This window comes from Balaenoptera physalus, assembly GCF_965194825.1.
Source record: "Balaenoptera physalus genome assembly, chromosome: 18".
Classification (NCBI taxonomy): domain Eukaryota; kingdom Metazoa; phylum Chordata; class Mammalia; order Artiodactyla; family Balaenopteridae; genus Balaenoptera; species Balaenoptera physalus.
Window position 1 is genome coordinate 49,126,042 of NC_138899.1, and position 19,886 is coordinate 49,145,927.

The 19,886-nt window shown below is 36.3% G+C and overlaps 1 protein-coding gene and 2 long non-coding RNA genes across 6 annotated transcripts in view; 1 reads left to right on the forward strand and 2 right to left on the reverse strand.

Annotated features, from left to right (window-relative positions):
• The window catches only part of DIAPH3 (diaphanous related formin 3), a 569,365-nt gene that overhangs the window by 532,274 nt on the left and 17,205 nt on the right, over positions 1-19,886 (forward strand). The window lies entirely within an intron of this gene.
• LOC309647946 overlaps positions 1-19,886 on the reverse strand; it is a 908,978-nt gene that overhangs the window by 175,416 nt on the left and 713,676 nt on the right. The window lies entirely within an intron of this gene.
• LOC309647958 overlaps positions 1-19,886 on the reverse strand; it is a 401,872-nt gene that overhangs the window by 14,174 nt on the left and 367,812 nt on the right. The window lies entirely within an intron of this gene.

The following is a 19,886-nucleotide window of genomic DNA, read 5'->3' on the forward strand; positions in this document are numbered from 1 at the left end:
TAATGCCTGCCTCTCCCAATAGAATATAAGCTCTGTGATTAAAGAAAGAGTTGGAGTCAGAGGAAAGACTTTATTATATTCAGTATTTCATACTTTTGACAGGTAAATGAGACCAATATAATTCCTAGGGAGCAACACACAGACCGCAAACCATAAAATCAAGGAGAAGCTCTGTAGTGTCATTGAGGTGCACAGACTGATTTTCAGAGGCCTCATAGAGGAAGGGGTGCTGGTGGTAGGTGTGTTTTATATGGAAATCACGTACCATGACTGTTCATTTGGGGCATGTCTCTTGACCACTCTGGGCTTCAGTTTCCTTGTCAGTAAAAGAAAACCTAAAGTTCCGTGACTGTAATATTGTCAGCCTCAAACAGAATAGAGTGAGGCTTGGGCTCTAGTACTCTTTGGTTTCTAGAAGGTGGGTTATAGTTGGGAACCATGCTAAGGATTCCAGACAGCCAAGAATATAGAGCTCCTTGCAGGAGGGGTTGTATGTAGAAGGGCTGGAGGAGGGACACAGCTAGAAACTAATAACCTCTTTGGCTCCAAATTTACAATGAGTTATTTATCATTCACACCCCTTCTTAGCACACTAGTCCTAAACCTCAACCCTCCTTTTTGTCACCAAAATTTCATTGATAAATTCTCAGGATTCGGAAAAACAGCCATGAAAGCCAGTAATTTCTCAAAGCTATGAGGAATCTGTACCAAGTAAGATAGGAAAAACATAAAATTTCATTCTGTTTTTAGTTACCAAAAACAGAACAGATTACTAACCACTACAGCTGGGGTATCCTAATGCTGTGAGTGGCTTTTTAAAATGCTGCTTTTTAACTTGCCTTAGGCTCAATGAAGTCCTAACATGTACCTTGTGTAAGCGTTACACTGAAGGGTCAGGATTATTTTTAACTAGTGTTTACAATGGAGCAGTGGACTGTATCCTTTTGTTTATATTACACTTGAAAGAAATATAGTTTACTTAGTCCTAAACACTCTTCTTTAGCCGTCTGCAAATGGATCATGTACTTGAATATTAAAAAGTTCCTTGTAAACTTAAAAGGTACTTGAGCTGAAACATTCTTTCCTTTTTGTTTCCTTCTTTCCCTTTCTCTAGCTTTGCTTCCTTTCTTTTGTTTATGTATATGCATTAACTAAAATTGATCTGTGTGCAGACTGAAATGTTGGATGAACTTTTATTCTGAATTTTCCTGAAGCATGTGTTTACAGTGAGACAATTTCATATAATGAAAAAGATCATAATTTTGCTAATATAAAGCACATTAGTTTAACAGAAGCAAGCATAAGGAAATGGTTAAAATATGCCAATTTTTATTTTAAATGCTGATCCTTTATCATATTTCCTAAAACACTAAATATCGTTAGGCAAGCTTTTATCATCTTTGATTTGATACAGTTCAGCAAAAGGTTGGTGACAGTTAATAATACAACACATGGAGTTAAAAACAATACTAATGAAATGAGTAGGCAGAAATCTCCATCTTCTGTGCAAGCCAGGGATCTATGTAACTTTCTTGATCTAGTCCTCCTCTTTTCTTTGGAAAATCCAAGATGATAAGATAGTCCAAGAGGCCCCAATATGGACCAATTTTGCTTATACACTAATTTTGATCCTTTCTTTTTTGGGGGGTAGGGGTGGGGTTCACTTTTGCTAGAGAGTGAATTTTTTTCTCTGTATTTTAAGAAGTATAGTTGATTTACAATGTTGTGTTAGTTTCAAGTGTACAGCAAAGTGATTCAATTATGCATATGTGTGTGTGTATATATATATTCTTTTTCAGATTCTTTTGCCTTATAGGTTATTACGAATTATCGAGTATAGTTCCCTGTGCTTCTTTCTTATTCCCTGCACACCTTAAGCACATTTTATAGTCTGCATTTCACAGATTACCATATGTTTTTTTCTTCTTGGTATCAAGAAAAAGGTCCTTGTTGATCATCTATTTTATATATAGTAGTGTGTATATTTTAATCCCAAACTCCTAATTTATCCCTTTCACCCCTCCGCCTTTCCCCTTTGGTAACCGTAAGTTTGTTTTCTATGTCTGTGGGTCTGTGTCTGTTCTGTTTTGTATATAAGTTCATCTGTATCACTTTTTTTTTTAGATTCCATATATAAGCGATATCATATATTTGTCTTTCTCTGTCTGTCTTACTTCACTTAGTATGATAATCTCTAGGTCCATCCATGTTGCTGCAAATGGCATTATTTCATTCTTTTTTATGGCTGAGTAATATGCCATTCTGTCAATATACCATATCAACCTACAGAATGGAAGAAAATATTTGCAAACAATGTGACCAACAAGAGATTAATCTCCAGAATATACAAACAGCTCATACAACACAATATCAAAAAAAAAAAACTACCCTCTCCCTTTTTTTCTTAATGAGTCTGGCTAAAGGTTTGTCAATTTTGTTTATCTTTTCAAAGAACCAGCTTTTAGTATCATTGATCTTTTCTATTGATTTCTTCATTTCTATTTCATTTATTTCTGCTCTGATCTTTATGATTTCTTTCCTTCTACTAACTTTGGGTTTTGTTTGTTCTTCTTTCTCTAGTTGCTTTAGGTGTAAGGTTAGGTTTTTATTTGTGATTTTTCTTGTTTCCTGAGGTTAGATTGTATTGCTACAAACTTCCCCTTTGAACCCCCTTTGCTGCATCCCATAGGTTTTGTATCCTTGTGCTTTCATTTTCATTTGTCTCTAGGTATTTTTTTATTTCCTCTTTGATTTCTTCAGTGATCCATTGGTTGTTTAGTAGCATATTGTCTAGCCTCCACATGTTTGTGTTTTTGACAGGTTTTTTTCTTGTTGATTTCTAGTCTCATAGCGTTGTGGTCAGAAAAGATGTTTGATATGATTTCAGTTTTCTTAAATTTACCGAGGCTCGCTTTGTGGCCCAGCATGTGATCAATCCTAGAGAATGTTCCATGTGCACATGAGAAGAATGTGTATTCTGCTGCTTTTGTACGGAATGCTCTATAAATATCAATTAAGCCCATCTGGTCTAATGTGTCATTTAAAGCCTGTGTTTCCTTACTGATTTTCTATCTGGATGATCTCTCCATTGGTGTAAGTGGGGTGTTAAAGTCCCCCACTATTATTGTGTTACTGTCGATTTCTCCTTTTATGGCTCTTAGTATTTGCCTTATACATTGAGGTACTCCTATGTTGGGTGCATATATATTTACAATTGTTATATCTTCTTCTTGGATTGATCCCTTGATCATTATGTAGTGTCCTTCTTTGTCTCTTGTAAGAGTCTTTATTTTTTTTTCTTTTTTTTTAAACATTATTCTTATTTAGTTGCTAGAATCTTCCCCCCATATTTTAGACCTTAAACTAACCTAGCACTAACCTTCTATTTTGATTCCATTGTTGACAAATACAGAGCACTAATTTTTTGATAACCACATGACTTACTCCCTTATTTCCCTCAAGTCTTTTTTTTTTTCAAGTATCCAATTATATTCTGGGGTGAGCATAAAAATAAACATCACAACACAAAGTTTTAACAGACAGTTCCACTACAATAGCTGCTGCAAGCACCAGACATTATTGGAATCTGTGGGGTTTTTTTGGGGGGGTGGTTTTTTGTTCATTTTTTTTTAACTTTTTATTTTATATTGGAGTATAGCTGATCAACCACGTTGTGATAGCTTCAGGTGCACAGCAAAGCAAAGAGTCTTTATTTTAAACTCTATTTTGTCTTCTATGAGTATTGCTACTCCAGCTTTCTTTTGATTTGCATTTGCATGGAATACCTTTTTCCATCCCCTCACTTTCAGTCTGTATGTGTCCCTACATCTAAAGTGCGTCTCTTATAGACAGCATATATATGGGTCTTATTTTTGTATTCATTCAGCCAGTCTGTGTCTTTTGGTTGGAGCCTCTAAACCATTTTCGTTTAAGGTAATTATTGATATGTTTGTTCTTATTCCCATTTTGTTAATTGTTTTGGATTTGTTTTTGTATGTTTTTTTTTCTTCCTTTCCTCTTTTGTTCTCTTGTGATTTGATGACTGACTTTAGTGTTGTGTTTTGTTCGATTCCTTTTTCTTTTTTGTGTGCATATCTGTTGTAGATTTTTGGTTTATGGTTACCATGAGGTTTTGATATAACAGCCTATATATAAACAAGATTGTTTTACGTTGCTGGTATTTTAATTTCAAATGTATTTCCAGTATCCTGCATTTGTGCTCTCCTCTTCTCACAATTGCTGTTTTGATATCATGTTTGTGTGTAGATGATTTCCTACATTTACTATATGTTTGCTTTTACCAGTGAGCTTTTCCATTCATAATTTTCTTGTCTCTAGTTGTAGCCTTTTCTTTTCTGCTTAGAGAAGTTCCTTTAGCATTTGTTGAAAAGATTTTTCAATATCCACAAATCAATCAGTGTGATACACCACATCAACAAGTTGAAGAATAAAAACCATATGATCATCCCAATAGATGCAGAAAAAGCTTTTGACAAAATTCTACACCCATTTATGATAAAAACTCTCCAGAAATTGGGCTTAGAGGAAACCTACCTCAACATAATAAAGGCCATATGTGACAAACCTACAGCTAACATCATACTCAATGGTGAAAAGTTGAAAGCATTTCCTCTCAGATCAGTGGACAGGGATGTCCACTCTCACCACTTTTATTCAACATAGTTTTGGAAGTCCTAGCTACAGCAATCAGAGAAGAAAAAGAAATAAAAGGAATCCAAATTGGAAAAGAAGAAGTAAAACTGTCACGTTTTGCAAGTGACATGATACTACACATAGAAAACCTAAAGATGCTACCAGAAAACTAGTAGAGCTCAACAATGAATTTGGTAAAGTTGCAGGATACAGAATTAATACCCAGTAATCTGTTGCATTTCTATACACTAAACAGTGAAAGAGCAGAAAGAGAAATTGAGGAAACAATCCCATTTACCATCACATCAAAAAGAATAAAATACCTAAGAGTAAACCTACCTAAGGAGACAAAAGACCTGAACTCCAAAAACTGTAAGATGCTGATGAAAGAAATTGAAGATGACACAAAGAGATGGAAAGATATGCCATATTTTTGGATTGGAAGAATCAATATTGTCAAAATGACTAAACTCCCCAGGACAATCTACAGAGTCAGTGCAATCCCTGTCAAATTACCAATGGCATTTTTCACAGAACTAGAACAAAAAGTCTTAAAATTTGTATGGAAACACAAAAGACCACAAATAGCCAAAGCAATCTAGAGAAAGAAAAATGGAGCTGGAGGAGTCAGGCTCCCTGACTTCAGACTGTACTGCAAAGCTACAGTCATCAAAACAGTGTGGTACTGGCACAAAAACAGAAATATAGTTCAATGGAACAGGACAGAAAGCCCAGAAATAAGCCCATGCACCTATGGTCAATTAATCTATGACAAAGGAGGCAAGACTATACAATGGAGGAAAGATAGTCTCTTCAATAAATGGTTCTGGGAAAACTGGACAGCTACATGTTAAAAAAAAGAAAAAATTTAGAACATTCTTTAACACCATACACAAAAGTAAACTCAAAATGGATTAAAGAGCTAAATGTAAGCCCGAATACTGTAAAACTCTTAGAGGAAAACATAGGCAGAACACTCTTTGACATAAATTACAGCAATATATTTTTTGAGCCGTATCCTAGAGTAATGGAAATAAAAACAGAAGTAAACAAACAGGACCTAATCAAACTTACAAGCTTTTGTACAGTAAAGGAAACCATAAACAAAAAGAAAAGACAACCCACAGAATGGGAGAAGATATTTGCAAAACAGTGCGACTGACAAGGGATTAGTCTCCAAAATTTATAAACAGCTCATACAACTCATGCAGCTCAATATCAAAAAAACAAATAGCACAATCAAAAAAATAGTCAGAAGACCTAAATAGACATTTCTCTAAAGGAGACATACAGATGACCAAGAGGCACATGAAAAGATGCTGCTCAACATTTCTAATTATTAGAGAAATGCAAATCAAAACTACAGTGAGATATCTCCTCACCCCAGTCAGAATGGCCATCATCAAAAAGTCTACAAACAATAAATGCTGGAGAGGGTGTGGAGAAAAGGGAACCCTCTTGCACTGTTGGTGGGAATGTAAATTGATACAGCCACTATGGAGAACAGTATGGAGGTTGCTTAAAAAACTAAAAACAGAGAACAATATGATCCAGCAATCCCACTCCTGGGCATATATCCAGAGGAAAACATGGTTTGAAAGGATATATGCACCCCAGTCTTCGTTGTAGTGCTATTTACAATAGCCAAGACATGGAAGCAACCTAAATGTTCATCGACAGATGAATGATTTTCTTTATTAGTCCTTTCTCCAGCAGTTAAATTTTTATGAATAAAAAGCATCTTGACAGTTCACAGCCCAACTCCTTCTGCCAGTATTCCTGCCATCATTTCCCCAAACCCACCAGACCCTTTTCACATCTGGTATTTTGTTTCTGCTCCTCCTACCTGAGATGCCCTCCTCCTTTTCTTTATGTGATAGACTTGAACTCATTTCTCAAGACTCGACACAAATGTTACTTCCACCATCAGTCCTTTGGAGGCTTAGTTCCTCTGTCCTCTTTGCTCCAGCAGCATTTTCCCCCATAGCTCTGTTTTAGCACTTGTTTATAATTTATTTGTTTTAATAATGTGCTTCTCCCTGCTAGATAGGAGTGACTCAAGGTCTAGGACCTCCTTCACCTTTGCATTCCCAGCCCCAGCACCATGACTGGTAGGTGTGTAGTAGGCAATCTGTTATTGTTTCTTCGATGCATGAATTAAGTAACCAATTATATGAAATGTCTGAGGGACAGTCTTCTGCTTTGAAACCACTTGTATTCCCAAAGTTAATTTTTAAATCAGTTGTTTTGGAGCTCACAAAGCAATTTCCCACAGAAACAATGTTATAAATGTTACAAATGGTGGGTAGGTTCCCAGGCTAGACCTCAAGAGTCTGTTTAACCCATAATGTAGCCGAAACACTATGCAATTGTAATGAAAAATAGCAGAAAGCAACAGTGGTACAAATGTGCAGTATTTTCATTACATTAAGTAAATAAATTCCTCTTCTGTGTAGAAACTGCATTCTGGGGCAAATTATACCGATGGGCAAGCGTAACGTGACCAGCAACAAGAGCTGCATATAGGCCAAGCTTCTTTCACTAACTTGCCTCATAAGTCTCTTGACTTGACTATCCCTGAGTTTCTACATCTGTCCCCCCCAACTTGGTATTTCTTGCCTGCTCCCCCTGAAGAAAGAGCAAGGTATAAGTACATACTGAAACATATAGGGGGAACACTGTATAAATGCAATGTGTGTCATGGTATAAATTACCTACAGACAAATGAAATTAAACTGAATTATGAACAGTTAATGGAGTAAACCTGAGGTTTAAACCTCATTTGGCCTGCCCACGAAGCTGGGAGTTGGACAACCGTCATGTTACCCTCCTTCCATAATGACCAACTCTAGGACCTTTGAGTTAATCTTTCTGGGCCTTAGTTTCCTCTTGGGCAAAGTGACACTGGAGTTGATGACCTTCCAGTTCTGAATGTTGTCTATACTTAATATTATTTGGACAGAGTGGTAACTTTGGTAGGATTTTAAAATGTCCTGGAGGGCTAATAAATATGCTCTGAGTTTCTTCAGTTTTCTCTTCTGTCATGGGTTTGCTTCAAGCTCCACTTGCATACTTTATATCTTCACTGCTTTATACAATTGTTTCCTTAGTGTGCTGAATACGCCTACCTTAAAAGCAATGTGTTCCCCAACATCTGCTATGGGAATCTACATAGAAACTAACTTCTGTCACATAGCATCTCCACCCAAACTTAAAGAATAGCACTCTTCTTGTTCCTTACCCAGAATTCTGGTTTCTCCCAGGAAGAAGAAAGTTTCTCCATTGATTCTGGAACAGTAGATACATGCTCCAACTAACTGTCTAATCCAACTTTCTTCTCTATTAGGAGCCATCTGTTTGCCAATGACTACTCTGCTTGTTTTTTATTTTAGCGCAAGCCATTTTAGCTCCTTCATCTGTTTTTACCATGCCACCTGTGCTACCCACTTTCCCAGCTCATTCATTCCTTCATTTTGTGTGGGTGCCGGAGGGGACAGAGTGTGGTGGATCAGCAGGGGTCTGCTGTCCTCCAAACAAAATGCTGGAGGCTCAGCCCCTTCTCTCTGACTGGCTGGAATGCTTCCGTCCTCAGTCTGTCCAAACCCTCTTTATTTTGTGCCCTATATTTAAGCTTCCCCAGAATATTTGTGGCTTTGAAGAGACTTTCCTGGAACAAAAGAAAGAAGTTGGTAAATTCTTGAAATTTTTAACTTTCTGTAACAAGAGATTCACATTTGTCTCTCCCTCGGTCATTGCTTTCCTTCTATGCCTGAGGATCCAATAGTACGTAATAAACGTGCAACCCCTTCTGTGGAAACAATCGTTATTGGGTCAGACACCATTAGAAAAACGTTTTCTGTGTGATATTCCTGACACAACTTGATATTAAAAATGTTAGTATTCGATGACCCATGTTATGTTTTCTTGATTGCCTTCATATGTTCATCTGCATGAGTGTCACTTGTCCTGAACCTTAAGATCTACTAGGTTGGATCTTTGTCACATTTTTTAGTAAATTTCCCCTTAAATGGGGTGCCCTGCAAATTGTTTCTGAAGTGTCTTAAGTCCTGTTTTTACTGCAAAGCTCAACTGAGTCCCTGCCATTGTGAAGCCTGCCTTCACTTAAATTATCCCCAGGTACACCTCACTCCTCTGAAATCCTAGTGCGTTTGCTGTGTGCACAACTCATCTGGTACTTACCTAACACTAAAAAATGAGCCCAATAAGCACTTCTTTTGTCCACGGTCCCTTTCAGACCAACAACAGTACCTTCAGCTTCTTGATAGTATGTAACTCTGTAGCTCATACATGTAGGTGCACTATAAACGTTCATTGATTCATTATTCAATTACATATTGACTTATTTGTTAAGTTGAAGTTTTCAGTGGATTCATTTTTTGACCTTTTCAGTTATTAGTTTTTTTGTCAGTGTTTTTGATTACTCAGTTGCATTTTTGCCATCAATAGGTTATGTCTATAAATAGAGGTCTAGAGACATTTTTAAAGTGTTTGTGAAGAAGTTCAGATTTTAAAATTGCAGATGAATATTGTGTTAGTGATTAACTGTAGCAAACATATTTTGAAGCAGTTTATCTAGCTCAGAAAAAGACAACAATAGAGCCATCCCTTGTGACTAGAGTTTCAATGGCTTCCTTCAAAAATAGTCATTTTAAAGTTTGTGTTTCCTTTTCTTTTAATCTCTCATGTCATGAATAATATTTAGTTGAACTCCCAAAGCAACTGGGGAAATAAAATCTTTGCTGTTGATTTTGGATAAAATATGAGATATTTACTTTTGTGAATTTTAATCTAAGGAGACTTGAACACAATCTTTTGTTCTCTGGTCTCTTGGGTCATTCAAAGATTTAAATTTAAATTTTTGTGTTTTGACAATAAGAAAGCCCGCTGAAACATGTAAGTATGACAGTTTTAGTTATTAGTATCTATAGAAGTTCAGTACTCTTTTAGTTACCATTTTAGCAACTTCCAGATGGGTAATGCCTGTCCTTCTATAGGCAGTTTATAGAATAATCATCCTAATGTTATACTATGTTGCAGTTCATTATTTCTCTGAGCTTTTTGTTTTACTCATATTTGCTTAGCAGCCAAGTTAATTGTTCAAAAATTATCATTCTAATTAATTATGCTCTGAATCCTTTAGATATATCATTTCAAAGCACTGAGATGTCAGATTTTGTCCTGACTTGTCAAAAGAGTTAAAACTCTACTTCCTAGATTTTTGACCTTATAAAGTCCTTTCTTGCTACAAATTTCAAAACCTTATTGATCACAAAGTGCATTAATAGATCTGAAAATTCATGTGTTCTTTAAAAATATATACTTGTTGAGGACATATATTAGATCAAAAGTTTTGTCAGCTGTAATTCCGTTTTATAATTGTTTTTTAAAAGTCCAAACTAAGTTACTTCTCTCTGGTTTAAACATGTTGGCTGATTTTTAGACTTGGATGAATTTCACTGTAAATTGCTGTTTGATGTGACTTGAGTACCCAGGAGCTGTCAGGATGGCTCAGTGATTTAACGTTGGTGTCCTGCAGCTTTGACTGTAATCAGCAGATGCTGTGGTATTACCATAAATGTTTTCCTAACTGCTTCTGTCAAAAAGAGAAAATTCTTCCTGCCCTGAGTCTGCTGCTTCTGATTAAATTCAGTTTGCCTTCTTGTGCATAATTAATATCCCATGATGATCTCTAACCTTTTGTTTTTAATATTGCCTTTTGGTCTAGACTCACTCTTTCTGGGGAGGCTCCACTAAGAGCAGACAAGGAGAAAGGGATGTTGCTTTTACATGAACCCCCAGCACCTCCATGGCTCTGAAGTTGTTACTGTTTTCATACCATCACTTGTCAAAGATCATGAAAGGTTCTGGTCTTTGCAATGTTTTTCATTGTTGTGCCACTGCTCTGTTCTACTTCTGAAGGCTGTTCCTGCAATGCTTTGGTGCACATGGTTTTACCTGAGGATGTGTGATGATGGAATCTGCTTTAGAATGTGCTCACCCTGGGTGTATAAACTGTGATAAACTTCTGGCACCAACGAGGCAAAAGGCTTCCTAGTCTGCAAAACTTTCTGCACCTCTAACCCAAAGCAGATCAGAAAACTGTATGTGGCACAACAAAGTAAATGTCTACAAAATATAAGTATGTTAAAAATGAATGCCCTGTTTTGTCAGTGAAAGCATTCTTTATACTATCTCAATGGGAAAAAGGTCCTTGAATTTCTTAAATAGCAGTAACTTTTCCCTGAAGAGCCCAAAGTGCTTCATCATTTTCCTATTTATTCTTTTAGAACCTGTGAATACTCCTGCTGGTAACCACCTGTGATTGTTTTTTCTTTTCCTAGTAGAACATTGATGTAAATAGATAGCCTTTGTGATGTTATTCTTACAGTGTAAGGTAAAAAGTATACGTGATATCTCTAAGGTACTAAATCCAGCCAGTAGTAACTGGCAAATTTACAGCTTAGAAATAGTCTGTCATCATATCATCTGAAATTAGGATTCTGCATGCTTCTTTGTTTCAGAAGAAAGGATAAAAGGCTGAGCTTCACATTTTCTGTGGTTTATCTACTTCTTTCTCATATAGGAGATTCTACTAACAAATATTTATCACATTATTTTTAGTATCATTTTCTTCATTGAATCAAAGAACTTTAAAATGGAAAAGGATCTTAGAAAAGCATTCCTTTTGGCACTGACCAAGCTGAGCCTAAATGACATAAAGCCACAGGTAGTGGCACATTTCGTTTGGGGATTTCCAGCTCTTAACTATTGAAATGTTAACTTTGAATATAGATTTTTGTTTATGTCAGATTAAAAGCAAATACAAGAGAAACGGGGGGATTTCAGAATAAACCTATCGATCCCCAAACAGATTCCACATAAAAGCAAGAGTTATGATCAACAAAACTCATTTTTTCTTACTCAAGCTCTGTTGCTACAAAGTCTTTAAGCTCATAGCTGCTTAGATCTCCTGCAACTCCACTATATTCTTTTTTTTCCTACACAGCCACCAGCAGTACCACTTTTCCATATCTGTTCATATTAGCCAACCACTTGTACAATAAAGAGCACTCCCTTCAGCAAAACAGCTAATCTGTGACCCAGAAGACAATGGCAGGGTGCCACATAAGACAGAGAGACTTTTAAGTGTTCATTCTGCCTCTGCTTTTTCCTCACTGTGCCACTGGAGTAATCCACTTAATGTCTGGGCTCAATTTCCTTGTCGGTAAATGGAGATAAACAATAACCACCTCACAGGAGGATTAAGTGGATGCCATGTGTGCTAATGTGTCCACACACCTGCTTCTTTGAGACCTGTATTTGACAGCCAAGGAGAATGAGGAAGACACTTGGAAAAGGTGAGAATACAAGAACAAGAGTGCTTATATTTAATTAGAGATTTCAATGGTTCTTCTTAGTCTGTTTCCTCATTCCCAGTTTATTCGTGGACATAATGTTCGTTACTACTCAAAAAGACAAAAAGTCACAGATATGTCTCTTTCAGGTTAGTTGAACGTGAGAGTAGAAGGAAGTCACTTAGAAAAGCACCAACATTTTAGAGAAATGTGAACTATTTCTCTGGCTCTAAGAATGAAAAATCTCCTTTCTACCGCAAGTGCCACCCCCCCAAAAAAAAAGCTTTTCATAATCTCTTTCTTAATAGGTAGAGGCCCTGAAATCCTCAAATTTGATTCTTAAATGTATTGCTATTATCATGCTTTAAGAGGAAGCTGCCAGCTTATTTTAAATGACAAAGAGCTATAATTCATAAGTAGTGCAGCTGCCATTCTCATGAGATATAGTCAGAATTTGGATATCCACCCACCTATTCCCAGAAAATTAACACATAAATACACATGAATGGATTTATGACTTTAACCACGAATTTAATGATACTACATGTAAGTATAGCCAGTTTGCTGATGAAAAGGATTATGCTGAAAATATTAGAAATGAATTTTTCTTTTTGTTTTTTATATTAGAAGACATATCTTGATCAATTATTCCAAAAGCATCTATGCCTCTGTTTTTACTCAGAGTTATATGACTTCCGGAGTATGTGTTACTAATCTTTCTGCTATAACCGTCAGAGATGAGGCTGAAACACAGCCACTTTCAAGATTTGTGATGAGTGGACCCTTACAATGCTGTACATTTGTGTGGTGATCTGTCCGTCTAAGAGCTTTCATACATATTGTTTTTGTCATAAATATCCTGTGTAGATTTGGCTTATTTAATCATGGCCAGTAAACAAAGAAAGATGCTGAAGTTAACAGAGATTAAAAGAATCATTCCAGGATATAAAAAGTGAATGATAGTGCTAAGAAGAAACCCTTACAATTTTTCCTTTTAGATATAAACTAACCCCATAATAGAGCAACCTCTGACCCAAGTTGTCACAAATGTGGAATTTGCAGCTAACCAGATGAGCCAGGGAAAATTGGTGTTGGTTCTCTTTCACGTAAATCCAAAGAAACAAATCAATGAGCATACAGCTTGATAAACGAAAAGGCTGTTCCATGGCGGTAAGCTCAGTTAAAACCAAGTCTGTAGAGACAGCAGTGGAAGGAGTAAAGCTAAACTTGCCTCCCACAAAAAGGCCTTTAACCTGCCTGAGGAGATCATCACAGCCTCTCCAGGAGACTGGGAAGAGTCACAGCAGCAAAGCCAAGAGCATTGTCATGGTCTGACAGATTAGTGGCTGACCTCTTGGCCTTGATTTTCTTCCTGTATAATGGGGATATCAACAACAGCTTCGCAGAGTGTGTGAGAATGACCTGGGGAAATGTTATTAAAGACCCCTCCAATCATGACTAGCACACAGAGGCATAATAAATGATAGCAGCATCATCATTACTATTTGGCTGAGACCTGGTGAGAGATGTTTTTGGTAGAATGTAGTGGAGAAAACAGATATTAAATATGCAATTACACAAACACATCATGCTTATGGTAAGTGCAGAAGGAAAAGAACCGTGAGAATGAACAACAGGGGTGGAGGGGCAGGGGTTAAGGAGGCTTCCCAGGGAGTGACTTCCTGTGCCAAAGCACTTTCACCTGGTTTCAGACTGACTGGAGAGAATGGAAAACTACAACACCAGTGTCTTAAGAGTGGGCCAGGTGGAATGATTAATTCAGGTCATACTTCTCCCTTTTAATACAGTGTTGACAACAAGGAGAATAATAGGACTTTAACTGCAAGGAAAGAACAGTGGAGGCAGCCACCATTCTCAACTACATCTGGAGCAAAAGTGTCTCGAACTCAGAACTTCTGATTACAAATCCATCTCCTTCTTCATATGGTATTCCCCAAATCCTGCCCAATTCACCCTATTCCTGATTTGATCAGCTCCTTACCTGCATTTCTACATAGCCTCTTTTTTTCCCTCCCTGTCTCTTGCCTGTCAATCCATTCCACAAGTAGCCTAGTTCATTCGCTCTCCTTAGATTTTCTCTGATTAGGCCCTGTTACCTTCAACACTGCTTCTGTTCCCTTCTTCATCATCTGCTACAAGTGACATATCCCCCTGCACCCTATGCATTCTCTTTTGAAGTCTAACACACCCACAGGACTTAAACATTTGTGTTTATTATTTAAGAGGCATGGATCCTAGTTTTGCTAAAAGCCATAACAGATACCAAATCCAATAATGCATTAAAAAAGTGAGAGACATAATTGATGGCTCAGAACACTTTGAGCAATTCTTGCTATTTCTCTTTGTTATATATGGAAGATAATAAGGAAATATCTCTATAAATATAGATATGTCAAGGCAGTTAGATTGTCGGCTTCCTGAAGGCAGGAACCATGTCTGCTTATTCTCTGCTGTATTCCTGACACTTAGCATAGCGTGGCCCACTGTACATACTCAGCGTTTTTTGACTAAAGGAGTGAAAGCAGTTGTCCATCTTGCATCCTACATCATGCCCAAAAATGATGGAACATAGACTCTGCCCCCTTGACTCTTATGATGAAATACAACACACATCTACATATAAAGCACTGCTTCTAACACCACGAGGGATTAGAAAAACACAGATCCTACTTCCAGTAGTTTATGGTCTTGTCAGTCGACTCTGGCCTGTAGCAGGGACACAAAAAACTATAACACTAAGCAAACAGGATGTGTAACACATGAAAGAAGTACAACAGAAGGCAAGGGACGTCACAACATTTTGAGAAATCAGGAGTTATCATTTGATGAGACTCGAGGGATTATAGATTATTGTAGGCAATGCTTAGGACAGAGGAATAGAGATGGGTAGAAGAATTGCATATAGAGTTCACTGCATAAGTACAGCTAAAAAAATGCATGTCTTAATTTAAGGAATAGTAATTTCCTCAATTATGGATTGCTAGTAAGAGAAAAACTATATGCAAACATTTTCTAATTTAAGATAGAATTGAGGCATTTGTGGTTAGTTCATTTTATTTTTTTAAAAACTAGAAAATTTTATAACTCTGGACTCTCCTTGGTACAAATTGGGTAGTATCAATTAAAATGTAAAGTTATTACATGTAATAATGTCAAAATAACTAGCTTTACCTATTTTCTAATGTACTAGTGAATCTGGGCCATAGATTTTGCTTCTATGAATAGCTAGTTATATTGCAGTTTTAAGTACAGGCAGTACTTTATACCATACAAGCAAAAACCCTGGAAAAGTATATTCCTGGTTCATTTCAACTAGAGAGCTCAATAAATTTTTAAGGTATTTGTCAGAAACAATATCGGTAAAAGTGAAGTGTCTCATAGTTCCTTTTTGGTTCCTTGTGCTAATATAGGAATACTGTCTGCTTCTCCTTCAGCATTTGTAGCTGTTTTTTTTTTTTTTTTTTTTTCAGTTAGATAACAGTGCTATAGTTTGAAGCCTGGAGCTGAATCTGGCTCCAATTGTGCTTGAATCCTCCCTCCACCCTCACTTTCCTCCTGACCTTGGGCAAGTTTCTTAACCCCTCAACACATCCCTTCCTCAACTGTGAAATGGGGAGAATAAATGTCACACTCCATTAGATTGTATGATGATTCATGTAAAACACCTCGTGCAGACGGGCGCTTAACTGCTCAAACACATTAGTATTGTTTTTATTATTAGTCTTTTATAAAACAAAACATGAAGTGGGGGGGGGGGAACCTTACATACAATTATTTTATTAATTGTAATTTTATTCATTATAATAAGATGGTGATAATGACTATATTTTTGTTAGAACTAAACCTGAGTTCCATCTTCGCAGATTGTGTTATAGTTGAAAATTTTGTTGTTGTTTTTTTTAACCAATATTTTTGGTTTGTCACATAGTAAACCTCATTGGACAGATGAGGAGTGACCCACCCCTTCATTATAATTACTTCTTTCCTCTGATAAGATATAAGATGATAAGGCTTGTATACTCCAGGAGAAAACAGACACAAGCTATTACATTAGAGAAATAAAGTTATTCATGTTGGAAGGGCCGTGAATGTTAGGGTCACCAAATGGACTTGGTAAAACTGCAGAACACAGCACTTCTCTGTTACACTCCAGAAGAACCCTTTTTATGTTGTGGGATTCCATTATTTGTAATGGTTTCTTTCCTCTTCCAATCAAGTGAGAGCCCATATGGAAAGCTAGTACCATTGCAAAATCTAAGACCATTAGAAATAGAATAGTCAATTAGGAGACATATTATTACTATATTGTAACAGTTGTAAAAGAATGTATTATGTTCCGTATTTTTAAGTCACTAAAAGTTATTCAAGGTGCTATAATACCAACTTAATGATTAGTGACAGGTGTAACTGTCTGACCTCTAGTGGCTATAGCTCATTGCTGCATCTCAGTTGATGGGTTAAAAAAACAACAACAAACTAAGACTATGGAAAGAAATCTCAGCTCCTAATAATAGAGTTATACAAGTGAGTGTATAGGAAATTTTATAACTAGAAATTATAGTTGCTCTGAATTTCTGCTGCTCTGATTGTTGGGGTGCTGCCTCAAAGGACAGAGTCCAGAACCAACTTTGTGAATCTCTGAGTTCAGGGGCTTGAAATGTGTCAGCAGATGCTGCCCTGAGGTCCAGTAGTCAGGTGTTCTCTACAGCATTTTTAATAGACATTCTGAAGTTCATAGCAAGCTTCCAGCATCAATGTTCAGCATTATTTTATAGGTTTGCATGAAATTTTTTTAGAATAGCTATCAAATGTCTATATGAATAATATGTCTTTCATCATGTGCAGATGTTATAGGTTTATGTGAATATTTTCTGATTCAAATTGAACAGCATTACCGTTCCTTATACTTCATCACAAGTTAAGGATGCTTTTTGTAAACAGGAAGCAGATTGGAATTGACCAACAATTTGGGGAGATGAACTGATTATACTAAAGCACTGAACTAAATAGACTTAGATATTCCGTTTAGTATGGTGCCCCAAATTGAAAAAGACTAAGAAAATTCACATTATCTTAAGGCTGAATAATAAAAAATGAGAACATTCTGCCATATGATAGTAACATATTTTCCTGTCTTTAACATAAACCATTTTGGAATATTTGATTTAATTTTTTTCTTTTCATACTTGGTATCTCAATTAACTGAATACTTTCATCTCAATAGTTTAATGAACTATAAATTGCTGGACATACATAGCTAGTGTGGATCTGCAGTAATTTTTTTTAAATTTCAAATACCATGTGGATTATAAAGTTCCATATACTTTAAGGCTTCTTCTGTGCTAACACTTGTAGCTCTTTTAGGAGAATGTACAAGAAATGGGACAACTAACAATTGCTCCATCTTGTCCTCTGTCCATTTTCCTGCAGTCAGCACCTTCTTTAGCTTGCCAAGAGTACTGCACTCTAATTTCTTTCTTTTCTGCCTGCTGTACAGTACATTTCTGCTGCTTTGTGTTTCGTGTTACCATAGAGACAGGAGGTGCTCCAAAGCCCTGGGAAGATGGGTAGAAGCAGGTCTTAGAGGAAACAGTCCCTGCTGGCTAGCGAAGCCTGAGGCAGGAATCTATAGCAGTAAATGGAAAGAGGGAATTACGTGGTCAGATCCAACTGTGCGTCCATAGGGTCTTAGGAAGTGCAGGCCCAGCCTATACTGCATTCAAAATGAGTTGTTTACAGAAACGAATTTTTCAGAGATCTCAGTGTAGCGTGGGGTTTCATAGGAACCAAGCTTAGGGTTTTATTTGCAAGAAAATAACTGAAGTGACATTGACTTATTCCTTTTACTGTTTCCTCATTAAAAGGGAGCAGCTTCTAAGAAAAGTCCTCTTTGCCTGACTTATTTTGCCAATCAAAAATTTCACCTTTAAAATGCAGATCAATATTCTTTGACTCAGCCGAAACCATCAGAAGTCAGATTGCAGGCTGAGCACAAGGGACTGTACATCCAGCACCCAAGTCATTGATCCAAATATGCTAGTTCTAAAAATGAGTAGTTTTTACCCTAAATTGTCATGTACCCCTTCCATATTTTAGAAACATAACTTCAAGCTTTTAAACATTTCTGTTCTGTGTCCTACTATATTATTTTAGCTCATACTTGTTAATATTTTTTATTTAGGAGAAATCTGCTATAATATTTCAAAATAATATAGTTTTTTTTCTTGCCTTTTCCTTCTGATATGTATGTGGGAATTATTGTTAAAGGCAACCTTTTTTTTTTTTTTCTTTTTTTTTTTTTTAGTGGATAAGATCCATACTCAGAGTATTTGTTGGATTTTTGTCACATATGTAGTAGTCTAAGCCGGGAAAGAATTCAGAGAAATTCAGAAAACATCAACATATCTTCCTAGGTTACTGGTCCAAGGGCATAGTATGCAGAATTGTACTTTGGACGAGGAAGGCCGGTGATCTGTAAGTCTGTATAAAAGGAATATGGTTGAGTAAGGTCCTCTGAGGTACTTCTTTCCTCAAACTGACAGTAGGAGGCAGTAGTTTACTAGCCTGAGCGCCTCTCTAAGGTAATGGCAATGACTCATGCCAAAATTTTTTTTACTCATTTTCTAGAAATACAAGAAACCAAAATCTTAGAAGTCGTTTAAGATTTCATAATGAAACTTGGTACCATCAATACAGTATATGATAATGCTGCTGGGCTATGAATAGAACAATCAAAAAAGGCAGGTCTTTCAGTCTTAATAGTGGCACCTCTGTGCACCTGGCCCCAATGTAGGTCCTGTTCCAATTTGAATAGGAGAGTGGCAAGAAATAAAGGTCAATCTCGTTTTGGAAAGAAGAAGAGTCACATTTAATATGTTAGATCCTTCTAATTTTCACTGATTTACTAAAATGTCTACAGAACTATGAAGTAAAAATAGAAGAGTCTGAATGGTAACCTGGTCTCACTATGCCTTGGGGGCTAGATAAACATATGTCAAAACAGAGATAGTAGAAACAGTAGGTAGGTCATTATAGCAATCAATTTCATGATTGCATTTTGAATCTTTAGCCATTGTCTGTTTTACCATTCACAGAAGCTACGTAAATCCAAATTACCTAGGAATGTACAACTGTGTCTTCCTTTCTGTATAAAACAAAATCACAGTGAAATGCTAAATTTTGGAACATTGCATTCTTTCACTCGATTGTTTTTCATGTAGCTAAAAAATAATGTTTGAAAGCATTTTCCTTCTGTAATAACTGATTCCATTCATACCTTATCTTTCACTTATTGACCTAATCTCAATAAGGTATGTATTTTTGGATTTTTTTTCCCTCAGTATTTGGGTTGTATTTATATCTGCAATTCATTTCCCTATGTAATTCAAACAGCACATATTTATTTGATAACTAATTATGATTATTATACAATCTATGACCATAGAACAAAGCTAAGATTACTAGTCTGAATTACACAGGGAAATAAATTGCTGATATAAATGCATCCCTGATACTGAGGAGAAAAGTTCCAAAGTGCATATCCATATAAGGTTGGGGCCTGTGATCTTGATATTACTTATTTTTGCTTTAGCCCTGTGAACCATACATCCCTATATGGTGCCTTATAACAAATTATAGAAGTATTTTTAGTAAATATGGGGAAATGAACAATATTAATTTCCATTAGGATATGAATTATTCCAATTTGAATGTCTAACTAAAGTTTAAAAAATTATCATTCCTAAATTCTTTTTAATAATAATTATTAGCTTTCTAACAGTACAAAATCCAACTGAGATTGTTACTCATCACTGGAATTTTCTATGAAGATATCTG